Source organism: Papio anubis, chromosome 8 (assembly GCF_008728515.1).
Source record: "Papio anubis isolate 15944 chromosome 8, Panubis1.0, whole genome shotgun sequence".
NCBI classification, from domain to species: Eukaryota; Metazoa; Chordata; class Mammalia; order Primates; family Cercopithecidae; genus Papio; species Papio anubis.
This window is the reverse complement of record NC_044983.1, coordinates 49,219,559-49,225,859: the sequence shown is the minus strand read 5'-3', so window position 1 is coordinate 49,225,859 and position 6,301 is coordinate 49,219,559. Positions and strand designations below refer to the sequence as shown.

The window sequence follows — 6,301 nt, the reverse complement described above, 5'->3', positions numbered from 1 at the left end:
AAGATATGGACAACATTGTTTATTATAAACGATAATAAGTTCAGCTTAGCAGGACTAGCTATTAAAGAATAATGAAATAGAACAGGTTCAGGCAGAGAGGTGTGAAGAGAAAACTACACTGTGTCGGGCTAAAGGAGAAGCACAGTCTGCGTGGACAGCAGTCAAATCTGCAAGGTGACCCATTTCACTTCCTACCATCCTTAGCATTTCTCTCTCTTTCATCAACTCTGGTCTTGTATTTTTTTTTTTTTTTTGCTGGCCACGTTTTATTTGTTCTTTTTCTTTAAATAGGGTAACCGAAGATACAGATAGTATGCAATAAAATAAAATAGATGAAACAAATTCTAAGAGACTGCAATGCCACATGTTACATTTAACCTAATTTTATTCATGCTTGTCTTGGGATGGGGAATAGATCATTCAGTAAAAACATACAGTAAAAACAAAATACCTTATCATGTACAACTTTTAAACTACAATAATGATATACCTTAATTACTTCCATGCACACAGAACATTAGGCTTTTTTAAAAAAATAAACACAAGACTTTTAGGAACATTTTATAATAAAGCAATTCCTAATTTTTCTTGGTAGATAGACCAAGCACCTACAAAATACAAATTCCTATACACAGTGAGCACATTACTTAAAACGAACACTTAAGTAAATTAAGTACGTGGACAGCCTTAGGATAAGCTGACATTATATATTAAGCTAGGTAGGCAACAAACCATAGTGCCAAATTGAAGAAGTGTATTTGCAAATAAATTTTTTAAACCAAATCAATTTTTATAATTAAATACAGAAAATGTACTGATACGCTAAAATAAATAAGATGTGATGTATTAACACTTCACTATAAAGAATGCATACCAGAACATTTATAAACAGTGAGTGAGTCTTATTAAGAATAGTTTACTACAATAAACGCTGGCTAAATAGAAGTGTGTATCATGAAGCACTGGGTGGTATATGTTTTGCTACATACTCTTCTTACCTTGAGGTAGATAACACATGTGTACCAAATTCAGCATTCATTTTCAATTGCTGCTGGTATCATGTCTTTTAAGAAATGTGTACAGTATGAAAAACTTGAAAATACTCATGACTGAAAAATGTTTTTGGAAAAAAAATAGATATTTTCATGCAATTATGTAGAGTCTCGCTGTGTAAATTTCAAGGCCAGGTTTGTTTCCTGTAAAACAGATCATCATTTTATGAGAGAATGTTCTTTACCTGTCTTAGCGCATTTCTTTTGTCTCCTCTTGTGTTGCATTATTTTGCTTTATTCTTTAATTTTGTGTGCAAATGACATGCCAGTTAAAATGAAAACCGTCTCACATGTAGAAGAAAAGTCTGCATTTTAAAAACCAATAATAAAATAAACCAACTAATAAAATCCTTACTAAATGACACCATCTGATTCAAGTAAAAAGTGACTTAAACACTAGTTATTAAAGAAAAAGACAAAATACATTTCATGAAAAACACAAAGACAAATGTCTGCTGAGTGTTTTAGTTCAGATGTTTCAGAATGCTGCTGTAAGTTTGATGAGGAATTTGGGGGGAAGATTTCATAGCAGAAGGTGTTCGTGTGGCCTGTATTGACTTAAGTGGTGACCCAATTGGACTGTGAAACTGCGGGATGCCTGTGCACTTGAGCTGCTTGTTAGAGAGGAACTCCCCACTGTTGTTCAGAAATCCTTCCTCATTTCCTCTCTCCCCAAGCTTCCTATCCTCTACTGGCTCAGTCTCTAGCATTTCAGGATCTTCTTTCCTGCTAAAGAATTTGTCCAAGTAACTAGTGCAAGTGTTTTCCTTCTCAACTTGTTCATCCTTCTTTACCTCACAAAACTGATTTATGAAAAAACAGTCATCCCCACCACTCACAAACTGGTTGTCCCAAGAAGGTTGGTACAAGGTTTCTAATTGAGCCAGATTTGCCATTCCTTTTTCCTGTTTTTCTTGGCTTACTGACTTTGATATCAAACTTTTCAATTCTAGTTGGGACACTGAGCTATTCACGTCATTTAATTTGTCAACAACATCAGTAGGCTCATGTTGGGAACTAAGTTGAATGGTTACTGCAATAAAGGAATCAAAGTCAAACCCCTGATTCTTTTCTTTTTCTTTTCTAGCCAATTGCTTTGATACTTCCTCTACTGCTATCTGGGCTTTAACCAATCAATTCCTTTCACATTTTGTCTTGCCTTTCTTATCAGATTTTTTTAGTTGCTTTGTTCTTTCCAGTTGGAAAGATCTATGATAAGCCTGGGTTCATAGTGATGGTTAACTCCACTCTCTCCAAACTAAGTTATCTAAATATGATGATGACCTCGTTTTGTAGTTACAAACATGGCTACACTCCAGATCACAGTATTTGTTTTCATGATTATCTGGCTCATAAGGCTCAGTAGAGTAATTGGTATCAAAAGCAGGATCCTCCAGATACTTTTCCCAATCTCCACATATTTTCAGGGATCAAATTGTACTTCTTCATCAGTGACATAAAACAGAGATCTTGGATTAAGCTGAACTTCATCAATATCAAAGTTGTTGCGTATAGGCCAATCATGCTCTGAAAACTGACAATCATGGTACCTTTCGCAGTTATAAACGTGACTGTGAGTTTCATCCGTAAGCAAAACATCATCAACTTTATCTTCAATATGAAAACGATAACTTGAAATTAGCTCATCCTTTGGAAAAGAATATATGCTCATGTAAGGATGGGAGAGCACTTCTGCTTGTTAACTGATCCATGGGGCTAAATGTCAAAATTTGTTTCAGGAAACCCAGTGCTTCTCAAGTAATTCCTGGAAGCAGCTGAGTTAAAGGTTTGTGTGGCTCAGTCATGTCACTTCTAATGTAAACTGGAATTATGCTAAGAAGCTCCTGATGATCTTCCTCATGTGCAACTAGAACAGATTCTAAAATCAGCAGCATCTGTTCAAGTTCACCTGCAAAAAGTATTTTACCAGTCAGCATTTCGAAAAGATGCAGCCTGCAGCCCACATGTCAATGGCTTCAGTATAATTATTATGAGAAAGTAAATGATGTGGAGATCTGTATCATTTAGTAATCAATCCTTCAGAAAGATGATGCTTATGGGAATAATGAGGATCCATGATCCGTGCAAGACCAAAGTCACATATCTTCAGCACCAGGTTTTCAGTATTAATGAAAAGAATAGCTGGTTTGAGATCTCTGTGCAGTACGTTTGCAGAGTGAATATACTTGAGCCCCCGTAGCAGCTGATACATGAACAGCCTGGCGTGCTCTTCCAATACAGGGCCCTGCTCCAGCACATTAGCCAAGTCTGTCTCCATGTACCCCTGAGCAATGTAAACACTGTTCAGCTCCGTAAGAGAGCCCACATCGTCTGTTAATTGGCTTCTGCTGGGACCAAGAATTTCAAACACTTTCACAGTGTTATCACGGTCAAGTCTTCTAATAATTGTGATTTCATGTAGACATGTTGACACTCTGGGGATCAGTAAGGACAATTTTCTTGATGGCCACTCTTTTGTCACAGTCATTGTCTACAGCAGAAAAAACCAAGCCATTGCCTCCACAACCCACTGGTTTTAAGTCCACAAACCAGATCAAAACCATGAAAGTTCATGAAACTTTCAAATTTCTGTGCCATTTTGAAACCCTAATTCTTGCCTTTTCCTTTCAAATTGTTGAACTTGTGTAAACACGGAAACTGGCATCAAAAGGAAAGATTTTTCAAAAAGGGAGAAGAAAATAATTACGGTTCCACAGCAAGATGGTTTCTTGATGTTCACTGCATATGCCAAACAGGCCTGTTGAGTTCCCCTTAGACTTAAAGCTCAAATGGAGAATTAAAAACTCTACTCCTATCGAGAATTAAAAAGATTGCAGTACTCATAGTTCAAGAAAGGGGCAGCAACTCTGCAGACGTTTAAAGAAAACACTCAAGAAACTCAAACGGAATGAAATGACATATTAAGAACTCATATTACTGTGCTAAATGATTTGACATTTAACAAACATGTGAATAAATATGCACACAACAGGCTTCTATGAACATTCTCCTCACTAGTCCTGCGCAGTGTCGTTCTAAGGAGCTGGTAGGCACCATTTCCGTTTTGCTTCTTTGCTTCCTTTTTTGCCGTATATTTCAACAGGAAGCTCTGGCGGCTGTTGCTTAACAGAAGATGTCTTTTGTTAGTGATCAGGTGGCTGCAGCTCAGCACACTCACAATCAAAGCTACCGTCCATCTTACTCTGATACAACAGGACTTCTCCGACTCCTCCAGAGAAGGCGGGGCCGGCGGACAGCCACCAGTGTCCGCTCAGGTCTCCAGGCTCTCGCTTTGCCGCAGTTGCCGCCGTGTAACCGTGACCTGACTCTGGTCTTTTTAAAATGTGTGTTCTTTGGTGGGCAGGGGAGAATTGCGTGGGGTGGAAGTAGACTGTCTGTATCCGTGGGGAGCTTTGGTTGATGCTTCCAGAACCAACCCAGGCTAGAAGACTTTATGTTTGTGCTGCGGGTGGAAATCAGAAACCAGGAAATTGCATCAGCTAAATTCGGTAGTGGAATGGCACTGCTTCCATGAGGGAAAGTCTGCCTAGGTAGATTTAATTTCACAATCCATCTTTAGTCAAGGTGATACTGATGGATCATTTCTGTATGCTGGTCTTTGCACGTATTGTCTCATGAACACACACAATAACCTTATAAGATTATATTATGGATACGAATACCAGCTCAGAGATGTTAGGAAACTTGTTCAAGGTCAAAGAGTGTAGAAAATTCAAGCCCAAGTTGTTCTAAAGGTGGTTGTGTTGGGAAGGAGGGTGGGATGTGCTTTCACTTGAAATACTAACTCTAAAGGACAACAGTTGAATTTAATTGATGGGAAATCTAAGAATTTATCTCCGTAAATAATACTGGGGCTCACTTCACTAGTAGAGAGGGAATAAATTATCTACCTTTTAGAGGTGGATGATTAGCCTCAGGGTATTGGGCTGCTCTTTAGCTAATTACTTTGCTGATGTAGTAAATGGCTATTGATTCTAAAAGGTGAGCAGTTCATTTCCTACAGACCAATCAGGCCAAACATAATTTCTGTAATAATAATAATTATGAAATGTACCTTCATGCTAGAAAGGGAGCTGTCACTGGTGTCATCTGAAGCTGCAGGAGGGTGAAGAAGTACAAGAGGGAAATCATCAACAAGAATGAACTGAACATGAATCCTTAATGGAAACCTAGCTACCCATTAAACAGCAGAGGTAATTGAGCTGTTTAATGGATATTTTAATTTTTACAGGCTATGAGATTGTAGTTTGAAAAATTATCTTTTGAAATAATAATGTGCACAGAATTGATATACTGAGTTACCATAGAAATCACCTTCGGTACTATTAACACTGCTAATCATGTTGCTTCACCCTTAACGTGTTTCATAAGTATAAATGCTTCCTAGCAGCTACATAAATCTATCTTACTTTATAATTTAAGACTACTCTTTTTTTCTGATTCTTTGATAAATTTAATTCCCTGAAAAACATCCAGCTTATAAATTTAAACAAACATAAAACAAAACTCAAATTTTCTGGTAGCAAATATCAGTTTAGAATTCTATTACTCGGGTTTCATTTTTCATATTTTTTTCTGTCACCTTATATCTCTAGAGTCAACTTGAAGTCATTACTCCATTTGTCCATGCATTCATCTATCCATCCATGATCCATCTTCCATCCATCCATCCATGCGACCATCCATCCATCCACGATCATCCATGATCCATCCATCCATCCATGCATCTACCTACCCATCCCTCCATCCTTCCATCCATCCACCTACACAACCATCCATCCATCCATCCAACCATCCATCCATGCATCCATTCATGAGCCACCATCCATCCATCCAACCATCCATCCATGTATCCATCCATGCATTTATCCTTCTAGCCATCTTTTAACTGATTACATAAATTAAGCACCAATTACGTGCAAGGCTTTGTGCTATACAGGCACTCTGGAGCTTATAAAAATAAATTACACAATATGCCTCCTATAATCAAGTTTGCAATCCAGCAAGAAAAACTAGACCCAAATGTACATTGTGTATATAAGAAAGTTTTTGGTAAATAGTAGAAGAGTATGCATGTATAATGGTATCAGAGAAAGAAATCACTTCCGGATAGAGGCTGATATTTCTTCTTAGATATTTCATGTGCAATAGGCAACACAAACTGTACATTTTTCAAACTAAATTCACTAATTCTTCCTTCACCTACCACTAAATTTTCCCATCATCTG

General features: G+C 37.5%; 1 pseudogene; it reads right to left on the bottom strand.

Annotated features, from left to right (window-relative positions):
- Nucleotides 1-284: 284 nt before the first annotated feature.
- LOC101017750 lies at nucleotides 285-5,774 on the bottom strand (annotated as a pseudogene).
- Nucleotides 5,775-6,301: the final 527 nt, after the last annotated feature.